Genomic DNA, 26,522 nt, shown 5'->3' with positions numbered 1-26,522 from the left:
TGTAAAATGGTCTTTGAATAAAATGAATCACTGTACATAAAATAAATGTACTTGAGGGAGCTGAGCAGCAGCACATTTAGAACAGACAAACTGTACAGAGCTGACGCGTTAATGGGCTATTTACCTACAAAACAATGTTTCCCATAATTTATCAGTGTATGTTTTGAAACTGGACTGTTTGGCCATATAAACATGAACATACACATATTTCGTTTTATGAGAACATAAGCAGATAAACAAACGAGAAAACATTTTCAAGCATTCATGTGTATTAAAATAAAATTTTTGACAGAGAGAAAGAGAAACGTGAAAATGTAGTAAGCCAATGTAGTAAGAATGCAAATGGAACGTGATGACGTCACTGTTATGCAAATGACGCAATGACGTAATCTAGCGACATTTAGCGACTTTCCAAGCAAGCTTTAGCTACTTTCCATTGAAAATAGTTGGCAACACTGGTTTAAAGGAAACTGAGTCATTTACATTGGTTTCACGATGGTAAGACATCTCATACCGATCGCTCTGCGCAGCGCCGCAAGAAGCCAAACTAGAGCTAAGCTAAGCCTATAGTTGAACTGCTATTTCTATATTTTATAGTGTTTAATGAAACCGCAGGTGTTGCTATTTGAAAATGTTACGCCTTTAAAACGCAATTTCAGTTTAAAAACGATTAACTTAATTGTGCAGACCTTGGAAAATATATTTATGTACAAACGTGTGATGCCATTATTACAACATAACTCAAAAACACCTCACATACTTTTGTACGTTGTACTCAAAATGCTGCAGTTTTTCGACGAGGCCTACTTCAACAAAAACTACACCTTTACACACTTATTTTTGATATCTAAGCACAAAACATATAAAAAACTACACTGCAATGAAACATTGCAAATAATTAACATTAATGTACAGAAGATTAAGTTTACATGAAGGTAGCAAAAAAAACACGACCTACCTCGTTTCTCCTCAAGTCAAAAATGGAGATTCTTACCCATTTAGTAAATCAAGATGCATATAACGCCACCTACTGGAAATGGTTGGGAAGCATTAGAAACCCCCATATTTAAATGCTATTCATTAACGTGTTGCATCACCCATGCTTTCTAGCTTTAAAACAGAAACTTGGAAAGTTTACTAAAAAATCAAAATTATATTATTCTTGTCATAATAAAAATTATTCTAAAACTGATACGTCTAAAACTGAATTTAATTAAATGCTTCACATATCAATATATAAATAAAACAGATGGCCGTTTCTCAAACGGAAGGTTCCTTTTGGAGGTCCATCATTTGGAGGTCGTAAATGTAAGTTGTACATCATAAAGACGTTTATTTTTAGAATATTAACAATTAAAAACTTCAGTATTACTCTTAGATAATCGTAAATTATTATAATATGCTTATGATTTGCGAATGCAATGTTCAGTTAACTGAAATAAACATGAGTTAACGTATGCAGCCTCCATATGCGACCTCCAGACGATGCAGCCGTCCATTGGACAAACCATTTCCATTTACCAAAGCCTTCCGAGAGTTCTGGTGCCGTTGGGTCTTCCGTTACTATGCAAAGACAATTGCTTCAGATGGGGGCAGACTGCTCTTTAGTACTGGACGAACCAATTGCTAGGTTTTTACAACATACTTAAGATCATTTAAATGAATTTAAACATTTTTGTTCACTACATTTAAACAACATTTAAACGTATCCTGAATGTTACATATAAATAAAAAATGGATTTCATGTTTTTTAACTATAACCCGCACTTAAAAGTGAACCATGAAGAACATCAAACAAGCTTTAACAAACCTAACATTCGCTACAAATGTCATACGTAGAAACAACAACACTAACTCTAATGTTTGTCTCTAAAAATATTACTATTACATTATTATTATTATTATTATTACATTTTAACAATAATCCCGGATAGCACATACACACATCTCTGAGATGTCTATTTAATATCTGCATTTACAACGACTAAATATACATTTTCAAATATCTGTTAATCTTTAATACGTCTTTGACATCTTACAGGAAACATTTCAGAGTACTTTCACATACACGCTAAATGACAAACATATTGTATAAGAAATTTCTTAGATTATATTATTTATAAATCCAGATTTTTACCAACATATAAACAGAAGAACCTGTGATATCTGTAATGCACAAACAATACAAAAGTTATCTTACATTTGACAAAAATAATTTATTCATGCCACCAATTTCTTAAAACAAATCTTATTATTACACTTTAAATAACATATTAGACACTATATTCATATTTTTTTAATAGCTGAATCCCTTATGATATAAGCAAACCGTTCTCAACAAGATGCGTACAAATGACACGCAGTGTGATTATCGTGCAATAGATACGCCAAATTCCGATTTTGCGTGCATATGATACGCCAGTCCTTCCCATTCACTTATATGGCGAATCGTTTCGTGACGTTTTATTTATTGTTTTTTAATTTGTTTTCTGTTTTTTAAACCATTTTCGCTTGGGTTTAGGGTTAGATTTCACATTCATTTAAGCAGGTTAATTAATATACAGGTTTCTCTATGTTTTTATCTATATTTAAGCCATGGTCGCTTGGAGTTGGGGTTAGAGTTGGGGTTTGGGTTAGGATGTCATTTTTTATAACAAAAAGTTGTTCTAACCCTAAACCCAAGCGAAAATGGTAAAAAAAAACTGAAAACAAATTAGGAAACAATAAATAAAACGTCACGAAACGATTCGCCATATAAGTGAATGGGAAGGACTGGCGTATCATATGCACGCAAAATCGGAATTTGGCGTATCTATTGCACGATAATCACACTGCGTGTCATTTGTACGCTTTTTGGTGCTGGGCCGGTTCCCCAAAACGTTCTTATCGCTAAGTAGTTCTTATCCTATTCCTTAATCTCTCTTAACTCTATGGCACGATTCCCAAAACGTTCGTAGCCTACGCTAAGTATATCTTCTGTAAGTCACACTTTCGTAAGGTTGGTCTGGACCATTCGTAAGCTGTCTCTTAGCGTAGTTTGAGCGCAAAACGCTATTGCCGCAGTCTTTAGAAATCAGCGCACCGCAGTACAACTCAAACTATGGTATGCTGACAATGATTTTATGTTATGGACATTTTTAAGACTTATAATAAAATATATCTGCAATGGATACAGAACTATTTATGCTGGGCTGCGTTCCCCGAAACCTTCTTAGCTCTACGTCGTTCTTAAGTTGTACCTTAAGCTGTACCTTATCGTTAATACGTGTTTCCCGAAACGTTCTTAGTTACGTATCCCTTCTGTAAGTCGTTCGTTCGGAAGGTTGGTCTGGAGGACTCTTAGCTATACCTTATCCCACTTGACTCCGCTAGGGGCCATGACTGTGATAAAAGCTTGTGTATATTGCAGTCTATATAACTAAATATCTGTTAAAAAAAAAAAGTTGAAGTACACTCCGTGTTAAATTAGGCATTTTTTATTTAAAGAATAAAACATTCACATAATTAGACATTATTACACTGATGGTTGTTAGATTTTTAATATTTTTTCCAAAGGAACATCAGCTTCGAACTATTATTACAGGCTAAAGAAACTATTAAAAAAACATTTTGGGTGAAGGAGTTGGTGAAACTATGGCAGGTAGCTTTACAGCGAATCTTACTTTGTGCATTTCAAATCCGTTAAATCTTTAGTTACCGGCTATTTTAGCTGCAATAAAACAAATCAAGTAAAATCGCATGCCACGGGAGCACATTCATCACAAAATCATAATTGTTGATTTTCCTAAATATTATTATTGATGTTAAGTCGACTTGCATCGAAGTTTTTAATGTTTTCTAACTTTCTAACTATTCTTTATAAACACTTAAAAGAAACTGCTCCACTTGATTATTGCTTGTATAAGGTCAACAAATTTCCACTTTAAAACTAATCAAAGCTAAAATCTAAAGCAATCATAATATATATTTATATATCATATAATATATATATATTTTATGTTATATTTAAGGTAAAGAGACAGGCGCGGCTCCAGAAATGCGTCCATTAAGCGTTATCCGCATTGTAAACGCGCTGCTTGCGCAGTGTCCAAGCACATAAACGCGTGAACTAATGAACAACAATTTGTTTTTATATAGTTTTAGTGTAATGCCAAGCCAGGTGACTTGCACGACCCAACTTATTTCTGTGCAACGCATTTATTGGGAACCCCTAATATAAATTATCCTTTAAAGCAGCGGTTCTCAATCCTGTTCCTGGGGACCCCCTGCTCTGCACATTTTGTATGTCTCTCTAACCTGACACACTTTGCTTAGTTCATGGAGCTCTCATCTAATGAGCTGATGATTAGAGTCAGGTGTGTTAGATAGGGAATACATACAAAATGTGCAGAGCAGGGGGTCCCCAGGAACAGGATTGAGAACCACTGCTTTAAAGTGAAGGAATAATGGATGCATTGGAGCAGTTTATACATTATACTTTTGTACATGAAGTTGCGACTTTTGCCTGGGTTTGATATAAAATAAAATATACAAGGTTTATATTTAGTTGTTTGCAATTTGAAATATTTTTACCAGATATTCCTAATAAATGTAACTTGAACTATTTCTGAAATGTTTCTTTAATAAATAACACTGCTCTCCCATAACGCAGCGAAGTACCTATTACATAAAGTGAACAATTGATTGTCGAGCAATCGATATCAACCTATTCAGAACCATCTCCATGAACAACACCTGGTAACGTCGTACGTAAGAAAGTATACATTAAGAAACCCGCTAAGGTACAGTTCGGGAAACACGCCTAGAAAAGGTAAACCTGTAGTTAAGGTTTAACTTAAGAGTCTTCGTAGCGCGCTAAGAGAGAACGTTATCGGGAAACGCAGCCCTGTGCCTTAATACCAATAGGGTTAATGTTATTCTTTTTTTTATAAGTAATTAGTTATGAAAAAAATAGGTAGACCTTACCTAATTTTTTTTACTTTATCATAGTAATTAAATTTAGGTACTCTTTAATTAAATATATAGGATATAATTTACTCAAACAAAGTGAGTGCAAATTGTTACAACAATTTTTTTGAGTAAATTCTATAGGTTGTTTTTTACAGTGTAAAAGAAGCAGCAATAGAAAGCGTGTGAAATTTGTTGTCCGGATATCAAGTAACATGGAGTGGAGGAACGACCTAATCTGTGGTTATGTTCATAATGTTTTTCTGAAAACTGCAGCTTGAAGTATGAACAAGTTTTTTAATGTAGTTTTGCAAGTAAACCGCGAACAAAAATGTGCTGGGCTGCGTTCTCCGATAACGTTGTCTCTTAGCGCGCTACGAAGACTCTTAAGTTAAACCTTAACTACAAGTATACCTTTCCTACGTGTGTTCTCCGAACTATACCTTAGGATGTTGCTTAAGGTAAACCTTCTTAAGTTCGACCTTAGCGGGTGCTGTCCATGGTGGACGTGCTGAATAGGTTGATATCGATTGCTCGACAATCAATTATTCACTTCATGTAATAGGTTTCGCTGCGTTATGAGATAGCGGTGTTCTTTATTAAAGAAACATTTTAGAAATAGTTCAAGTTAAATTTATTAGGAATATCTGGTAAAAAATATTTCAAATTGCAAACAACTAAATTCAACCTTCTATATTTTATATCAAACCCGTGCAAAACCCGCAACTTTATTTCTAAACGTATCATGTTTAAACTGCTCCAATGCACCCGCTATGCATTCACTTGAAAGGTTCATTTATATTAGGGGTTCCCAATAAGTGCGTTGCACAGCGGAATAAAGTGGGTCGTGCACGTACTTGGCTGTGCATCACACTTAAAATATATAAAAACAAACTGTTGTTTTTCATTAGTTCACGCGTTTATTGTGCTTGGACACTGGATGCGCAAGCAGCGTGGTTACAATGCGGATAAAGCTTAATGGACGCATTTCTGTCTACTTCAAATATAACATATAAATATATATATTATATAATAGCCTATAAATATATAGTATGATTGCTTAAGATTTTAGCTTTGATTAGTTTTAATGTGGAAATTTTGTTGACCTACAAGTAGTAATCAAATGCGCAGTTTATTTTGAATGTTTATAAAGAATATGGCATGCAGTTGCCTTAAAGTTAGAAAACATTAAAAAACTTCGATGCAAAGTCGAATTAACATTAATAATCATAATTAGTTTTTTTTTTGTAATTTTACCCGATTTATTTATGCAGCTAAAATACTAGCCGGTAGACTAAGATTTAACGGATATGAAATGCACAAATGAAATAGGATTCGCTGTATAGCTGCCATAGTTTCACCAACTCCTCCACCCAAAATATATTTTTTAAATAGTTTCTTAAGCCTGTAGCATTTAATAGTTCGCAGCTGATGTCCCTTTGGAAAAAAAACAACCATCAATGTAATGAGGTCTAATTATGTGAATGTTTTATTCTTTAAATATAAAATATTTTCCAAATTAAACACAGAGTGTATTGCAACTTTTTTTTTTTTTACAAATATTTAGTTATATATACTGCAATGTAAGCTTTTATGAAAGTGATGGTCCCTATAGTGGAGTCATGTGGGATAAGGTATAGCTAAGAGTGCTCCAGACCAACCTTCCGAACGTATGACTTACAGAAGGTATACGTAACTAAGAACGTTTCGGAAAACACGTATTAGCGATAAGGTACAGCTTAAGGTACAACTTAAGAACGACGTAGCGTTAAGGTAGTTTTGGAGAACGCAGCCCTGGTCATAATCTTGTGGTATTTGATATGATAAAACATCACAGGTACCATACAAATATTGTTTTCATAGACTTATTTCTGTAGTATTTACCACAGGATTTTGGCGTAAAGTATGAAATATTCCTGCAATATTATTGTTGGATTGTGTGGAATTCATTTCATATTTCTTCGGTAATTACCACAGGATTCTGTTATGTAATATGCTTGCAGTATTCCTGTAATATTCTTGTGGTATTACTTTTATATTTCATCTTTTACCCTGTTTGTGAATAAATGTAAGAAAAATGCAAGAAATTAGTGCAAAAGAGGTTCTGTGGATTTATTAAACGTGCAATGGTAATCCTGTAATATGTAGCTCCACTCATTTGTTGTGTGGTACTTTGTTGTTGTACGAAAGTAGTACCACAGAATTAGGATACTTTTTTGTAAGGACAATGTTGTGGTTTTGTTTTCCGAGAAACGACCGCTGATTTTAAGAGTTAACGCCTGTCAACAACAGAGACAAAGAAGCACGCAAATAACTAAACTGCTGGTAGATTTTACAGTTAACCAACTTAACATTTCCATTCATGAATGATATCAACAAGTTAAATAAAAACTTACCTGTCAACAAACCGCAATTCTTCCGCCGATATGATATGAAAAATGGTGACTCGAGTCCTGCCTGGATGTTGATTCATGCGCACTTTGCGGTGCTAAGGCCAATATTTTGGGGTATATGTTACTTATTTTTTTAATATTGCAGTTATTATTGTTAAAAATTGGATAGTGAAGGTAGAATATACACATTATTTTTTATTTTACTTGCTACCTTATATACTTAATTAAATTATAACTAATTTTCATGGGTTAAATTTAACACCCTCCAGAGTAATTTTTTACAGTGTACATTTTAATGTCGGTTAACAAACCTTAAAAACTAAAACCCCTAAAAACTTAAATATTGCATTCCCGCCACCTACTGGATTGGACTGTGGATAACGTTATAATGGTAGTAGTTACATACATTTTGTTAATTAATTGAGCATCTTATAAGAAATGAAATACTACTATATTTTAAATTACTACCTAATAATCATTGGTATAAAAATTACAATAAAAATTTACATTTCATTTATCTTAATGATTAAAATAATTTAAATCTTTCTGTTTTATATAGGGATGGTTTTAGGATTTCATTTTTAGGAAGGCTTAGCATGTGAAAAGAGCATTGTGATGCCTTTTTACAAGTTGGAACCATATTTTAAATAGCTAATTACCTAATAATCATTGGAAAGAAAATTTACATTTCATTTATCTTAATGATTAAAATAATTTAAATCTTTCTGTTGTATATAGGGATGGTTTTAGGATTTCATTTTTAGGAAGGCTTAGCCCTCAAATATGATGTGAAAAGAGCATTGTGATGCCTTTTTACAAGTTGGAACCAGTATTATCATTAATAAATTTATGTACGCTATATAAATTACTCTTACATAGTTCCAAGCCCTGATGATTTTTGATTTAACAAAAAAAACTGTTTAACAACTATAAAGGTATAAAACTTATTAATTACTATTATTTATTAATGTTTATGTTGAATTAAAATTTATGTATACTATATATATATATATATATATATATATATATATAGTCAATTTACTCATTATAGTGTACTTTTCGTTATAAATTATAAATCACTTTTACTTTCCAATCGTATCATCTCTGCTTGTAGCATACATAACATAATTCATGAACTTACCAACAACAACCTGCGCTGATTCTAAATATGACTGTAATAATAAATCATACATGACCCTTTAGTTCCTGATCAGATAATTAAAAGCTGTTATGTTTTATAATAACATACAGGTGAGTAAATAATGAAATGATATTTACTTTAGGGACTAATAATATTTATCATGACTATGACACTGATAACATCACTTTATTTATCATCTCTTACCTGTTTCTGACCTCTTCAGTCTATCTAACTCGTTCTCCACCTGTGCAGCATAAAGTCGAAAACACTCAATAAAGGAATAGCGATTACTAATCTTAAAATTACTTTCAAGTCCAACCAGCGGGCTTCATTATTACAGCACAGTAACACACCATTTTACTCCAGATTTTTAACAGAAATATAAACAGTATATTTACTGTAATATCTGCAATGCACAAATAACACAAAATATCTCATACATTTGCAAAAAATGTATATATTTATTCACATTTTTTTCCAAAATACTTGTCTTAAAAACTCAAAGTTCTTTTTATAAATGAAAATGTACATGATACACATGTTAAAATTACAGTAAAATAATTATAATTTAAAATAAACAAAAACAATGCTAAGGGTGGCACTAAATTAACATAATTTTTCCCTTAATAATTTGCCAGTATTATCATGAACTTTTACTGCTAATCACTTTTAATTATGCACTTTTAATGAACAGCTATTAAAATTCTTCTGACACATACAAATGCAAGAAATCACCATGTCCAGTTTCTTAAGAGTCATTAAACAAAAGCTCCATGTCTGCTGCTTCAACCTCTCCAACGGAACTGTCAGTCCCACTCACATCCTCTCTGTTATCCTCCGACTTTCTCAGTGAAATAACAGTGTTTTCCTGCACCTTAAAAGTGCACAGTCCAATTTCAAATAAATGCTCTTCAACACTCTGTCTATCAGAAAGCAACTCAAGAAGTCCCTGTGCCTCCAAATAATGCTTCAAAACTGAATTGGACAACTTTAAATCTTCTTCACCAAAGTCGCCTGACACCGAGACCTTGGCTGTTACATTTGGCTGAAAACTTTCACTCTTTTGCAGGAGGCCACACTTCTCACAACAATAAAATGTGCGTTTCCCATCAAAACTAAAACTTCTTTTTATAAATGAAAATGTACATGATACACATGTTAAAATGACAGTAAAATAATTATAATTTAAAATAAACAATACTAAGGCTGGCACTAAATTAACATAATTTTTCCATTTTTGAGTTTGCCACTATTATTATAAATTTTTACTACTTATCACTTTTAATTATGCACTTTTCATGAACAGCTACAGAAATTCTTTTGACACATACAAATCCAAGAAATCACCATGTCCAGTTTCTTAAGAGTCATTAAACAAACGCTCCATGTCTGCTGCTTCAACCTCTCCAAGGGAACTGTCAGTCCCACTCACATCCTCTCTGTTATCCTCCGACTTGCTCAGTGAAATAACAGTGTTTTCCTGCACCTTGAAAGTGCACAGTCCAATTTCAAAGAAATGCTCTTCAACACTCTGTCTATCAGATAGCAACTTGAGAAGTCCCTGTGCCTCCAAATAATGCTTCAAAACTGAATTGGACAACTTCAAGTCTTCTTCACCAAAGTCGCCTGACACCGAGACTTTGGCTGTTACATTTGGCTGAAAACTTTCACTCTTCTGCAGGAGGCCACACTTCTCACAACGATGAAATGTGCGTTTTCCATCAAACCCAGCCTGCCAAGCATTACATTTCACACATCGTCGGCATACATTCACCTGAGCTGCAGATACTTGACCGGTCAGTGTTGTGATATTAGTTTCTTCCAATGTAAATGGAAGCTTTACAATCTCACCAGATAGACCTTTCAGCATTGTAATCTGTGAACCTTGAGTTGTCGTCACGTACAATCCATCAAAATCTCTGGTTGCCACATTCCTGATGTCATATGAGTGACCATTCACCAACATTCCCAAATGTGCATCCCATAAGTGAATCTTCACAAAATCTGTGTGATCTGCTATATAGCAGGTTTGTGTTTCAACGGGCACTCCTCGGATCTCAACAGTTGAAGTCGAAGAATTAACATGAAGTACCTTAACTCTAACAGCATCAACCTAAAACAAACAACAAATTTCTTGATTAACATGAGAAACAAACACACAAACACAACTTATTACACGTTAAATTGTATTAAATTACAATTAATTTGTCTCCCACATTGTTGATGTATTGAATTCATTTTTAAAAACACAATTAATACATAAATTTTTTTAATTACCATGTCATTCAGTATTTCCAAACCCTCTTCTTTTTTATCGTGTTTTAAATAATGGGTTCAGAAAACAATTTAAGGAAACTATTTCCAATTCTGTAAAATTCTACACTATATCGTAAACAGGTTTATTCCGTGGATTCTGCAATCACACCATCAATTTAAACATCATGGCAACCATTTCATACCAAACCAACATAAGCTAATATTCACACTTTACATATAATCAATAAAAACATAAACAGCAGCTATTATTAGAACAGATACTAAAAAAAAAAAAATAGAACAGATACTATAGTCACTTAAAACAAGTAACAGTCCATCAGGTCATTTATTTCAGCTCTTACCACTCTGATCCCATTCAGTCTAAATAAATAACTGAAATACTTATTAAAAACTGACATGGTGTTGTATTCATTAACATGTCATATTTTATTTTTCTAATTTTACTGATAGCATTTTCCTTATTGTTATTTATTATGTTGAGACAGAAGCCTTCATCAACTCTAAATACCTAATATAAAAGCATATCATCTGTTCACTTGTCTGGTTCACGATGGGAGAGAGGGGGAGACTGTGGAAGTTTTATTTTTGTTGACCGCTGTAGAACGCAAAACTAATGCTGTTCATACACAATTCCATATGCAAGTGAAATAATTATGGAATGTATTAGATACATAACAATGTTTATTTCTTACACAAATAAATGTATAAAACAAACTCTTTAGATTCATTATGATTGAGAAAGCGCTTCTAGCAATTAGTTTCCCCTGCTCAGCGTCTCAGCTGACAAATTTTAGGATTTCAGATTGTCGCCCACATTTTCTTAACAAAAACTTTACAATAAACTTAAAGAATAAACCACATGCATTGATGGCCATAATTACTCAATGAGAAATGGAATCATCAAACACATCTGGATGAGAATGGTCTATGAGAAAAGAAAAATTACTTTGACTGAAAAGGCTCTGGTAAACAGCATTGAGTCATTCAAACCCAATGTAAAAAGAAAGGAAGGAACTTAAAGAGTCAGATACTGTCACTCAAAAACCCCATGAGAGATTATCAAAATGTTTCAGAATTTAGAGCACAGTTTGATGTTGTGCTACAATTGTCTGAAAATGCCACTACATTACACCAATCTTTGATGCCTTTAATCCCTCCTGATGAACAAGAAAGACAAAATGCATGGTTTACAATAGGGATGGTCCGATCAAGATTTTTTCAGCCGATACCGATCACCGATTTATAATCTTCGTGATCGGCCGATACCGATTCCGATACCGATTTTTTAAAAGCTGATATGCAAGCTCTTTGATGACTGTAACTGTTACAATCTTTCTAAATAAAATAATACCACGAATGTTGCCTTCGTTATATTACTTGCAGTAATTAGGTATATTATTGTTTTAATAGAGACTCAAATAAATAAGCACAACAAATATTTATTCTGCAAAGAGAAATTTAATATGGCTTTAAAAAGGCGTATGTCTCCTAAAAGTACTGAAAATAAAACACTTCACAGACTTTACTGTATGAATTAAATATACACGCATTCGTATGAAGTATAAAAGTTCTTTAGTCAAGAGCAGAGAGTGATTTTATTGAGAGATGAATTAGGTTACTTCAGCTTTAAGACGTGAGAGGGAGATCGCTCTGTTCACGTGCACTGATGACAGGCTGCTGTGTGTGTGGGCGGAGGCTGAACGCAGACAAGCAGCTGTGAGGAAAATAAAAGTTTAAACGCTCGAAACTTTAAGACGCATGCAAATAAGAAACGTTTGGCATGAGGATGCAATTGTCCGTGATAGATATGTGTTGTATACGCTGTTTGATGTGGATGTGAAGACGCCTCGCGCTGTTTACCGGAGCACGTCCTCATAGAAAATACGCATATCTCTGTAAAGGCAAAGAGAGACATACAAATCTGCACGCTGCACATGAGCAACAGATTGTAAACATGCTCGCGCTACATAAAAATGTCTTTAATTGCAGCCGCATTCAGGATCCTTTTGATGACAAAAGTAAACAGAAAGATCGGTTTATATGATCGGCAGATTCAGCGAGCACAGATCGAGTCATTTAATGCCATTATCGGCCAATACCGATCGGCGCTGATCAATCGGAGCATCCCAAGTTTACAAGCATCCCTGAATACAGAAATAGCTTTATTAAGCATGCCAAAGTATCAATTTCAGAAATTAACAGGCCTCATTTAGAATTAACTCATAACATTGAGTACCATCATCAGGAACTTTTGGCAGGGGACAAAATTGTGATTCACATTCATTAACATGCAAAATCAAGACTCCATCCATCTTCTCAACATGATGACATACTGCCATGTGACAATATATCAAACCTAAGCAGTACAAAACAATGTTCAAAATCAAATGTTTCTACTACTTCATGTGCATGTCTAACAGCACAGGCTGAAAGGCTGCTCTGCTTGCCCGTCAAAGTTTGCTGAAAGAAAAACATTCTCTTGAGGTGCAGGAACAGAAACTAAGACAACAGAATGAACAACTTCAGCTTAAAGCCACTATAGCTGCATCAGTGACTAAAGTTAAGGTTTTAAGGATATCTCCATCTGGTGTGCGGAGTGCTGTTTCTCATCGATCTAATGCCATGGACTCATATTTTGAGAAAAGGGGAGGAAAGCTTATAGCTCTTAACATTGATGTAGAGACTTTTGTTTCACAACTTGGAAGGGATGATTTAACGTTGGAAAACCCAAGACACAAAAGGGAAGACAATATTATTCATCTCCAACAGAGGCCCTCACAGCTTATGAGACAGAGCACACATACAACAACAACGCCTCCAGTATCTCATCCTGGAGATGTCCGTGCATCATTTCTCACAAACATTAACAGTGACCAAAACCATATGTTGTCTATAATGAAAAAAAATGAGATAACATCCATGTTGGTAAAACAACAATGTATTTTATCGCTTCCTAAAAGAAATATCCAAATATTTTATAGTGACACTTTACAGTATCATGCTTTCATGTGGCCTTTTGAACAAGTATTTGAGGTAAAGAGTGATAATGCTGAAGATAGCCTGCATTTTCTGGAACACTACACCAGGGAGCAAGCACAAAAACTTGTTAGGAGCTGTCAACATTTAACTGATGCTTCAGGCTATGCAAGGCCAAAGACTTTACTGCATGAACACTTTGGAAACGATCATACCTGCCTATTTGGATAAGGTCTCTTCATGTCCAGTGATTAAGCCAGAACATATAAAACCTTTACATGCATACAGTTTGTTCTTGCATGGATGTTGCAATGCCATGGATAAGGTTCATAGTCTATGTGAATTGAATAAACCTGCCATTATGATTACTGTGAATAAAAGATTACCCTACAAGCTGAGGGATAAATGGTGAACAGTGTCATGTAACATCCAGGAAACTCGTTGTCGGAGAAATATGCACATTTACCTGAAAGGACTTATTTGTACTGTAAAGGTTAACACATCCTGGAGTTTTGTACTCTGCTTGAGAATAAAGCCCAAAGTAAGAAGATTAAATTCTTGAAAAGGATAAGAACAACACAGACAACACAGTGCAGTGGGGAATTCTCTGGTTGCAGTGCAAACCAGTGGTCTTATTAGGGCTGGCAAACAAGATTTTAAGCTTGTAAAAGATCAATCAAAGAGTTGGCAAAGGATAGTGGAGACCTATGCCTTTTTGAATCAGGGCAGTTCAGCATCCTTCTGCACAACGGGTTTGATGATAGATTAAATCTCTCTGTAAAGAAAACAAAAATTATTTTGCGCACCATGGGCAAATAGAGAATTGTGGACAGTTGTATTGTGTCAAACTTGAAAGTAGCTGGATTGGACAGTGAAATACCACATATCTTCAGAAAACCTAGAATGCCTGTCAATAGGAGTAACATCCTACAGCAGGAAGATTTCAATAAATGGTCTCATTTGCAACACGTGTACTTGTCTGACATAAATACAGATATCGACCTTCTGATAGGCATGAATGTACCAACAGCTTTGAAACCACTTGAAAACATCCGGAGTGTGGATGAAAGGCCAAATTCCATCAAGACAATGTTTGGTTGGACTGTAAATGGACCCCTTGCTGGAGAATGTTGTGATGGACCTGATATATACCAGTCTGTATTTACATCAACAGAATTTCTGCTGTAACACTTGATGAACTTTGGAAACAACAACTCATAACAAACTTTCCAGAATGCAGTCAGGAGGAACCGCTAGGACTTTCAAGGGAGAACTGCAGATTTTTAGAAATGGCTAACAATACTATAAAATTAGTTGATGGTCATTACAGTATTGCTTTACCTTTGAAGGACAGAAAGATAAGCATGTCTAGCAACCATAACATTTCAGAACAACACATCCTTAACCTGAAGAGAAGTTTTATCATAGATGCATTATTCCATAAGAAGTATACTGCCTTCTTGAATAACCTTATAAGAATTCTTCAGAATCTGTGTTGGAGCAAGCTAGAATGGGATGACTTCATACCAGTAACAGTTATCCAGAAATGGATAGACTGGTTTAAAGCTCACATAACACACGCTGTTTCTGCATTTCTGATGTTAATCTGGAGTACCTATAGAGTAGTATGACATCCTTTATATCTCTGAAGAGTCTTTAGTTTAATCAGATTTATAAAAGAAAGATTAGCTTTACCAAATCTTTCCGATAACGTACGAAAAAATGAAGAAGGAGCATTTATACCGCGGGAGGAGCGAGTATGAGTCATGCAACACTATACAACACTGTTTTAAATTAAGATGAACTACATGTTCGTGTCATTTATATAATATGCACGCACTTATTTCCAACATAAGACAGAAGTCTTACTTACCGCGTGCAACTCGTCATGACCCAGTTCGGTTGGGAAAAAACACTGCATCAAACACACACGCAAAACTCCGCTGCTACCCCGGATAATAAACTTTATCCATTATTTTCATAAGGCTGGATTTCTTCTCCTTACATCCAAAAACACACTTCTTCTTTCGTGCCATTGTTGACTTTTGAAATTAAACAAAGCTGAGTGGCGTGATTAGCTGTAAGCAGCTCTAACGTCTCCTGCAGATTGACAGGTGGGCGGGGGGTTTCCGGGGGAAGTTTTCTGGTGGAAGCCCAAATAAAGAAGTGATACGTATCGAAAAACCCTGAAACGTCAGTTAGAACTGTAATTGAAAAAAAACTTGCCGAAACTTGTACAAACCCTGGCGAAGTGCATTCGGCACAGAAATACTCTGTAACACGTCCAACTGCTGTTTTGACACTTTGCCTACGTTTAGCATGAGGAAACAACTCTATAACTGTGTTAATAAGTCAGAATGCTTGAAATACCATTAAACCCCCCCTTTAAGGAGCTTCATAAGTTGGAAGGCTTCAGCATTAGACAATGTTTAAAACCTTTGAACTTTGTAGAAGCAGCCACCGATCAGTTGCATCATTTTACCAATGCAAGTGAGAAAGGATATGGTACTGGCACCTATCTGCTGCTGCATAATGAACACTCTCAGATACAAAGTGCCTTCATAATTGGAAAATCCAGTGTGACACCTTTAAAGCCTGTTACTATACCACATATGCAGTTGATAACTGCTGTTGTAGCAGCTCTTATGGATAAACTGTGGAGAAAGGAGCTGAGACTACAGCTTCAAGACTCAGTTTTCTGGACAGATACCCCCTCTGTATTAAAATACATTAAGAATAAAACTTCAAGATTTCGTATCTTTGTGGCATACACAGTCTCAGAGATTCTCAAGATTTCTAATAGATCTCAATGGAGATTTCTGAACACCACACACAATCCAGCAGATCTGCCTCTAGTGGTGCAGGGGTGAAACCATTTCTAAATAATGAAACTTGGATTTCTGGTCCCTCATTTCTCTTGCAGTCAGAAGAAGACTGGACTGTTAACCCAGATGAATTATAAGAGCTTCCACCTGTAGACCCTGAGGTCAAGGTATCAGCTGCAATTGCAGTTTCCGCAATAAACTATGAAAATTATGCTGTGACTTGTTTGATCAATCGCACCTCATCCTGGACACGCCTAACAAGAGTGATGGGCTGGGTCCTAAGTTTGAAGGCTTTGTTTTTGAATCTTAGGAGAATGAAGAAGACCACTGCACATCTTACTCTGTCTATGTGAGATGCAATTCAACAGGAAGATGCTCTCACCAACGATGCATGTGATTTCAACAATAAGCTCTGTAGTGATTAGCTCTCATTGGGAGAGATTAGAGAAGCTGAAATTGAAATAATTCGGGTTTGGACACAGATTCTTGCATTAGTGCGTTGCGACGCTTCAATTTTAGGATTTCAGATTGTCGCCCACAATAAGGCTAGCAAAATCTCACATTAATATTGAACCTCACACATCAAAACATATTAAACAATCATAATCTTAAAGCACACTGCAAATTTATAACATTTATCTAGCTACAATAATAACGTGAATACTATTTATTAATATATAATTGTGTACTGAATGTCTATCAATATGAAGAATGTTGTATTATTATATTTCTTATATTTAAATTTCACTAACTACACCTTATGTTTTGCAACTAATTTTGTTGAATTGTGTACAATCACAATAAAGGTTAACAGTCGACGTCAATAATAAAAAGATTCTAAATATCAGCATGTATATCAACCCCTGCAATATATTAGCTTATCAGTAGTAGTAATGTCAGCTGAGCTGTCTCAGCTTAAAATAAGTAACATCAACACATCTTCATAAAAATTAAAATATACCACTATCATTGATTTTTCTCAAGATATACACCAGTAACAACTTTTTCTAAGGCATGCTTATAAAAGATGGATAGACATAAGCAATGTTCATAAAAAGAAATTATACAACTGAATATAACAAAAACATAATTTTGGGTATTTGGCCGAACAAGTGAAAAGTCTGAATCAATTTTACCAAATAATGAGGTCTTTGATAACATTATACAATTTTATCACACTGACAATGTTAAGGTCAGCCTAAATGAACTTTCGGTCGATGTTCAGTTGTTTTTGGGTCAATGTCAATACAACAGTAACGCTCTGTTTTAAACCACACCACCACTCCAACTCAACTCTAAAGACGTGGCCCATCTGATGTGTCAACAGGTGTTATATTATAAATCAACAACAAAACAGGGCAATCTTAGTCTGTGGCAAATATTTTCTGTTTCCTGGAGCTTTGGACTAATGATTTCATAAATGCAGAGATATCCTTAACACAGAAAAATGTTGATTTTCCGACATATTTAAAGGTTCTCTAAGCGAATTCACACGTTTTAGACCATAAAACATTTTTTGTTATATACAGCAAACATCTCCTCACTATCTGCTTGCTTCCTGTCTGCTGATCAAACTGTAAAAAACGCAATCTCTGTAGACAGTCCAGCCTCCACAAAATGCAATAATAACAATCTGGCCAAACCTACACCAGAAACCATAACAAAGTGTTCTAGCCAATAAACGCCAAGAGGGGTTGGGTTTGGGCGCGTTCATGAAAGCACGGAAGGGAGGGAAAGGAGTTAACTACGCTCAGTTTGTTTGAAAACACATTTCAAAAATCAACACACAGATTCGCTTAGAGAACCTTTAATATACCACTAAAAGACAAAGACTTTAAATTGTGGTACTCGTCATGGTGTACTTCAAAACTGCATTAAAAAAACTTGGTCTCACTTCGACTTGTACTCCTCACAATAGAAACATTGTGAACATAGCCAGAGATTGTTTCATTCCTCCACTACATCTTAACATTTACCTGTTTCAGAAATTTCACACACTTTCTTCTGCTAACTTTGTAAAGATGTATATTGTCTATCATCATATGTTCCTGGCTTCTCTCTTTATATCAGGCTAGTTCACATGGAAACGTAGATGATGGTCATGAGGGTCAGAGCTATCATAAACCAATAACAACGCGGACAGCTGTCACATTATGTACGGTGCAACCTTTCAACCACGGTAAAAACAGAACATGTGAACAGAAACCACCCTAAGCGAAAAATGATACTACACAATCTGATACACTCCAAAAGTCCAAGAACACATATAAAAACACACTTTCTAAAAACAAACTGTTCTAAATAGCACAAAAAGTGGTTCATGGAAGAACTTTTTTAGTGCCATATAGTATCGGTGAACCTCTATAGCACCCGTGTACCACCAAATAGTGCTATGTAGAAACATATGTTGTACTATACCGGTGCTATATGTCCCCTGTAGGGTTTATCATAGGTGCTTTACTAGTACTATACGGCACTAAAAATGGTTCTTCTATGATAACAACCAAAGAACCACTTTTTGTGCTATGTAGCAGACTGTTTTTAAACTGTATTAAACACCCCCAGAGATTAGCAAATATTACAAACATGCATTTTATGTTACTAGTTAAATTTAAAATGTACATATTTGTATTACAAAATCACAACCATTAAGATTTCAATTTAAAAAAATTTACTTTTTACTCTACACTACATTAAACATCAAAAACAACACCTAGCCATTTCCTCATTACAAATAAATGCTCACAGTATATTCCTCCCTGCTGAAAAAAACAGCATGCTGGTGCTGGTATGCCGTGACCACCAGCTAAATCAGCATAATTCCCATGCTGGTTTGATGCTGGATTTTTCAGCAGGGCTCAAAAACACAAACGAGTTTCGCGGCTGCTATATACATAATATTAAACTAACAAAAATATATAAATCCAGAAATAACTTACGTTTTGTTTCGGAGCCATGTTCTTCACCTCTGCGATCGTTTTATACTTCACAGGTGGTTCTTTAAATGGAAAGTCAACATCTACCACACACACATCTGTAGAACTGCCACACTGTACGTCGTATTCGCTGCCATCGGTACCTTATGCACACAACGATGCACACAAAAACATTAACATTCATATTAAAACAAAATTTGAAACATTACATGAAAACTTTACCACACTGTATTTCTTCATACTCACTGACACTTCGTTTGATCCTCACTAATTTGACGGAAGTTCTGTTTTTATTAGCACGTAAAAACAGCGGCCGTTTCTCTGAGGAGAAAACCACGAGATTGTGGTACTCGTCGCGGTTAACTTGCAAAACTCCATTAAAAAACTTGGTCCCACTTCGACTTGCTGTTCTCACAATAGAAACATTGTGAACATAGCCAGAAATTGTCTCGTTCCTCAACTCCATATTGACTTATTTCAGAAATTTCAGACACCGTCGTCTGCTAACTATTACACACTTCGATTGTATGCAGAGCTGCAAGAACCGGCAAAACGATGACGTCAAAGTACCGCGATAGCAAGTCGAAAAATCACATGTCGGAGTCTAATATCAAATATCTCTCGCGGTACTTTGCAGTCATTTCCCTGTCGCTTGCACTGCGAAATAAATTGCAATACACGATTGCTAAGTTTTTACAAAATACAACTTCCGCTTACAGTAATATTGAAAATGTACTATCCCTCCTGAAAAAAAAACTATAAAACCATTTCAGAACATTCTAATGTTTTATTGGTTTTATTAGGATTTTTTGTTCTAATGGAATATGGTCAAAAACACACTACAATGTATTAGTTTTTCTTGGTCTCTAATGGTATGTATTAGTTCTATGTAATGGTTCTAATGGAATATGTATTGTTTCTAATGGATGGCCCAAATCACAGTACAGTGTACTGGTTTTAATGGTAAACGCAAATGGTTCCTATTAGTATTTTAATGAAAACCATTAGAATTCTCTGTAATGGTTTTATTTTCTCAGCAGTGATTACGTGCAGTAAATTATTCACCGAACTAAACTTATAATTACAGTAATAAAGAGTTTTAACAATATTTGTAAAATGTGTTGTCATATAAAATAAACATGTTTTTTTCGTTAATCGATGTGCTTCTATGTTTTCCATTTTTTAAAGTAGTGTCTAAACAGTCGTTCAAATTATAACGATAAGTATAAAAAATATAGTTTTCAAAACCGTTTTATATTTAAAACGATATCGTTTTTCACACCACAACTATAACGATACAAATAAACGCTATACTTTTGTACTACTTTCTGGGCGATTTCACTCCATATAATAAACCATTGAGCCAATCAATTCAATTTTAACTTCAAGTGAAGGCGCACTTGAAAAGCAATGGGGAAGCGGATGCATTCAAAGTTATAACATAAAATTACCTCATATTCAGCGCTGATGCAATTGCTTTAAAACTCACTACTTAATGCTTTTTTCCCACTACAATGACTACGCCAAAAGGTATAAAGTTACATTACACAAACTACTAGACCCATTGTTTAAATGTACTCGAAATTCAACGTGTTAGGGTTATTGTGTAATAATTAATAATTATAATAATTCGTTACATTTATAGCGCTTTTCTGCAGTACTCAAATCGCTTTACATAAGAAAAGGGTATTTTCCTCAACCACCACCAATGTAACAAAAAACCGCATATTTACGTGAAATTTAAACAATTACAAAAAAATTAATAAATATCCAATAGTTAATGCCATTAAAGGTTATGCTTTCCGTCAGTGCCGCTCGGTTGGGCGAAATACCATAAAGTTATGGTGTGGACGCTAATATAGTTATCGTTATAATGCGAACGACCCTGAATGGTTCTTCTATAGTAATTTATATTATAGACTCACGTGTACATTATTTTAAAAGCTTAGTTTTATTTTGATAACAGCTCAAATGATTTTGAAATAATTATTTGATCCAGGAGTCTGTAAATTTACTTTGTCAATTTGGATTTATGTTCAGGATTTTGAGAAAATTACTTATCGTTTCAAAAAATGTATTTTACCAATTCATAAAAACTTTAACTATAACACACTTAAAAGTATTCAATAAAAACATTAAACAAGGTTTAATAACAACCTTAAACAGTTGATACAAATGTCATATATATAAACAAAAAAACTAACTCTAATGTTACTACCCATTTTTCCAACACTGATCCTATAGCACATAGACATATATATAAGACGTCTTTTTCACGTCTGCACACAGCAAAATCACTGGTGTTAAAATAACACCCAGGGTGTCAAATTTAACACTGGAAAAGTGTGTATATGTGTCCACACTACACCGTGTTAATTTAGTCAAAAGTGTAGTGTTAATTTAACAACACTCATTATATGTTAATTTAACACTCAATATTGTTAAATTTTACACTTTGTTCAACACTATTCATTGTTGTTTCCACACTACACTGGTGTTGGCACAGAAATACAGTGTTAAAAATTAACACTCCTAATTTAAGGTCAACACCAGTGTAATGTGAATTCAACAATGTTAAGTGTTAAAATACTGATTAATAGCCACTTATGTTGCTAATGGGTTGTTTCTATAAAAGACAAATGACAAGAAATATTGCAAAACCTCTTTTTATTAAAGTACATCACATTTAATATTTACATTGATACACACAACACTTTGCATTTAACACTGCTTATTTAAATACCTCAGCTACAATTAGAAACAGAATACAGTATGGAATAATGAAAGTTATCTTATAGCACAGCGCAGTGACATGAAAACCACTTATTATAAGGTCTTTAATATATCAAATGAGAGTTTAAAAAAAATTAGCCACCCTACTCAAAACTTGAACATTAAAATACACTGCAATTACCTTACTGGCAGGCAGAAATGCTTATCCTTCACAATACTAAAGATTTTTCCATAACAAAACAGACATTTCAATTCAAAAGACGTTTCATTTTTCTTAAATACGTTCCAACCTGGTATTTAGTTCTGTAGTTGTTTTACTCATGATGTAGTGGAAGGCTGCATCAGTGGTCTTCATCATGGAGGGAATGGCTTTTTGGTCCAGAATGATGCAAAAATTCTGGATGCAACTTCTGTTCCCAACGCAGTGCAGGCAGGGCTGTGCTTATTCATCCACCTCAAAGCATGGATTGATGCTAATCACCTAAGAGTGTTTTAAAAGAGTGTATTTGATGAATGTATTTGATGTGTGTTTATGAACTTGTATGCATTTACATGGGGTGAACAATGCAAGCAAACTAACTGCTGAATAAATAACTAGAACAAAATACTAAAAAACTTACACAGCACAATCAGTAGCTTCAGTTGCACATTGACCCTCTCCAGTCTTTCTTCCTTTCACAAATGAAGGCAAGAGGTGAATGAGCCAGGGAAGAGCTGCCACATCACTGTCCCGTCCTAGCAAAACAGAATTTAAACACCATGAGTATACAGATAAACTTTAAAACCGTAAAAGTAGCAAACCCATGTACACTTACCATATTTAAACTCCTGTTGACCAGACAGAGGGTCATCCATATTGTTGTATGTTGGCTATTTTGCAATTCATCACCTCAGCATATTTCTGCAGATTTTCAAAGACAAAAAGAGTCAAGAAAATACCAAAAAGGGTGCAGTTTTAACCGTTGTTTGAACCAAAATCATCTCAGTATAATAAATCATGTTAGAGACAGTGTACAGTACTAATGTACTGTGTGTACTCACATAACTAGTTGGTAAGCTCTTATCCTCCAAACTGGGTTAAGGAATAACAGTTCCAGAATTCATGGGTATGCCGTATTCAAATATAGTCTGGTAGGGTCCTATCACAAAAAATGACAATAAAGACTCTGAAAACTCAACATTCTTTTTATATTTAAAACAGCACTCAAGACAATATGAATCTTCATTTATACATTTTCAAAATAGTAATCAATTTGATTGCTATTTAATATGACATCAATAGCAAAACGATGTATGAGAAGATAATATATTTTTATTAAAGTTGGCAGCAGGTCATGTGAGTTTCTTTCCAGATTAATAATAATAATATGTACAAAACTACATATACTAAAAAGATTGGTTAACTGTTCAGTTATGTCAAATAAAATGATTTATATGTATAAATATATAAACTTACCTTCTGTAATGAATTTATATAAGTATTAGCAGTCGTTTCTCATTGGAAGTCATCCATGTCAGGTCTTCTTTAATAAACTGCCCTAAAAACAGCATCTCTTCTGAATGATTTGAAGCACTCAGTGTGAACTTTCACCAAACTAGCATCTATAATGACAGAAAAACAAATGTTTGGCATACACGTTTTACACTTTCGTATGTATTTGCCATTTGCATCTGTCTGACATCTAGCGCCACGAAAAGCTTACAACACACAATGCATCCAATCTGTGCATACAAATGATGATATATTGTGAGGTTTTGGTCAAATTAATTGTTGGTTTGGCGATATTTCCCCTGTTTGCATACATCTTAGAAAAACATATGACAATGCGGTTGCGGTTTTCTCCGTGTTTTTCAGTAATTTGAATAATTAACCGATATCCGTGCACTCACGTGCATGTAAACGACCTCGTTAACTCACGGTATAACGAGCATCATATGGTGAATAAACGAGCTTTCATTTAACTTAATTTCATACCTTCAATTTGTAGTGCATGTCGCGTTTTATCATTGTTCAATTCTTTCGTTCATATCTCCTGTTAAAATTATCCTTCTTGGTTTTAAACTTTTAGCTAGCAGTTTAACTTTATACTAAACTAACAAGGGAACAACGTAACACAATGTAGCTCTGATTAAACTGAAACAAATAACGAACAAAGGGGAAATAAAATGGGAAAAATATCTTATTTATGTTTTTTGGCATATGGCTGCGTAGAGTCAGACAGAGAAATAACAGTTTAATTTAGCTAAACCATGTGAATATTATGAGACTGATTTACCTGATCTCTTCAGTCCTCCTGTGAAAGAAAATGGCGGTAAAATCCCTGACAGGAAATGTTTAGTGGAGGCGTGGCTTGATTTACACCGCTCAGAGTGAAATCTGATAACACCCTTGTTTTACACTGACACTGTCGTGAATATAACACTGGCCTAGCAATGGCAGTGTTATTTTATTACCAGATAGTGTTAAAACAGCATCAACACTGTGTATTTAACACCATCCCTGAAAATTTAACACTGGTGATTTTGCTGTGCACTTACATCTCCTAAATATACATTTTTAAATATCCGAAAATCTGTAATACCTCTCTGAAATTTCATAGGAAACATTACAGAGTACTTTCACATAAAAGCTAAATGACAAACATATCTTATAAGAAATTTCTTAGATTTATTTTATAACGCAGATGAATTTATATAAATAAACATTTTTAACAACCATATAAACATAACTACTACCTGTGGTATCTGCAATGGACAAACAATACAAAAATTATCATACATTTGCCAAAAATCATTCATTCATACCACAAATTTCTTACAAGAATTCTTATTATTACACTTTAAATAACATATTAGACACTATTCAAATTTTTTAAATAACTGAATCCCTTATGATATAAAACAAACTGTATGTTTCAAATTTTTACAATACTGTATTGAAAACTCAAAATACATGAAAAACATATTAAAAGTACAATTAAATAATGACAATTTAAAATAAAGAAACACATACACAGTAAAAAGTACTTATTTTTTTAATCTACGTTAAGATTAGTTTAATTAAAAAGGAAAATTACAACATGACTTACTCAACCTAACGCCATTTCAATTATTAATACAAAAATAAATTCTGTATTAAAATAAATAGTAATTTTTATTTAAAAATAAAGTCAATACATTATCAATTTAGGAGACAATTTAATTGTAACTTAAAGGAATAGTCTACTCATTTTCAATATTAAACTATGTTATTACCTTAAATAAGAAGAGTTGATGTGCGTGCACGTAAGCGCTGGAGCGCGCTGCGACACTTCGATAGCATTTAGCTTAGCCCCATTCATTCAATGGTACCAATCAGACATAAAGTTAGAATTTACCAAACATTTTACATATAATCTGTTACAATACTTTATTATAGAAGTTTATAAAAAAAACAAAATAAAAAATAGATAAGGTATATATATATATATATATATATATATATATATATATATATATATGTTTAAATTAAAGAGGAGAAATGTATGTATTTGTAAGTGTACATAAATTATATGTTTTTGCAAAATTTTTTGTTGAATAAATGTTATTTATGATTCTATCTAATTCTATCTAAAATGTATACGGTACTTTAACGTAGTGATGGGAGAAAGAAAACTTTTCGAAACTTCGAATCAATTGAACTAATTTCTTTGCAAATCGTAATTTTTTTTTCAAAAGGTTCGAAACTCCATGGCGACACCTCCTGGTCAAAATACTGTAAAACCAGCAAGATCTGTCCAAACATTTTACACTTTTTACAAAATAGCAAGATTATTCTAAAAATATATATTGTTTAAGAAAAATAAAATATTTAATTTAATTGAGACATAATTAAATGTATTCTATGATTTTAATTTTATTTATGTCAAACAAATCATTTACACAAACTCCCTTTTTAATTACTCACATTTTTGTCAGTCTATAAAGAAAAAGTAGACACAATTGTAGTTTTATTAGTCAGAAGAAGAATTAATGTTTTATGAACTTTTATAATAAAATTAACCCGAGTTCACCAACACTTTTAATTTGTGATCAACTCCCTCTAGTGGTGAATCGTATCATTTTCGAAACATTTCGAAACAGTTATGACGTAATGAAACCTCATTTGCTAAAACCACGACCCTTTTGCCAATTTGAAACAACATCCGAACCAATGATTCGAAACAAAAGATTCGTAAAGCCATACGGTAAGTACACCAATTAGTCGAGCTAAATTAAACATTATAAAGAAGTAAAGGATAGTTATTAACCTATG

At 33.9% G+C, this 26,522-nt stretch overlaps 1 protein-coding gene and 1 long non-coding RNA gene across 2 annotated transcripts in view; both read right to left on the bottom strand.

Annotated features, from left to right (window-relative positions):
• The window catches only part of LOC135757525 (uncharacterized), a 78,909-nt gene that overhangs the window by 36,926 nt on the left and 15,461 nt on the right, over window positions 1–26,522 (bottom strand). The gene's annotated exons all lie outside the window — the stretch shown is intronic.
• Window positions 22,129–24,761, bottom strand: LOC135729570 (uncharacterized). Its single transcript, XR_010525708.2, has 6 exons — window positions 24,505–24,761; window positions 23,685–23,830; window positions 23,270–23,367; window positions 23,044–23,129; window positions 22,849–22,963; window positions 22,129–22,709 (listed from the first exon to the last, which is right to left on the bottom strand). It is a non-coding gene; the product is annotated as an uncharacterized lncRNA (long non-coding RNA).

Source organism: Paramisgurnus dabryanus, chromosome 11 (assembly GCF_030506205.2).
Source record: "Paramisgurnus dabryanus chromosome 11, PD_genome_1.1, whole genome shotgun sequence".
Lineage (NCBI taxonomy): Eukaryota > Metazoa > Chordata > Actinopteri > Cypriniformes > Cobitidae > Paramisgurnus > Paramisgurnus dabryanus.
The sequence above is the reverse complement of the archived record's forward strand: the minus strand, read 5'-3'. Positions and strand labels throughout refer to the sequence as shown.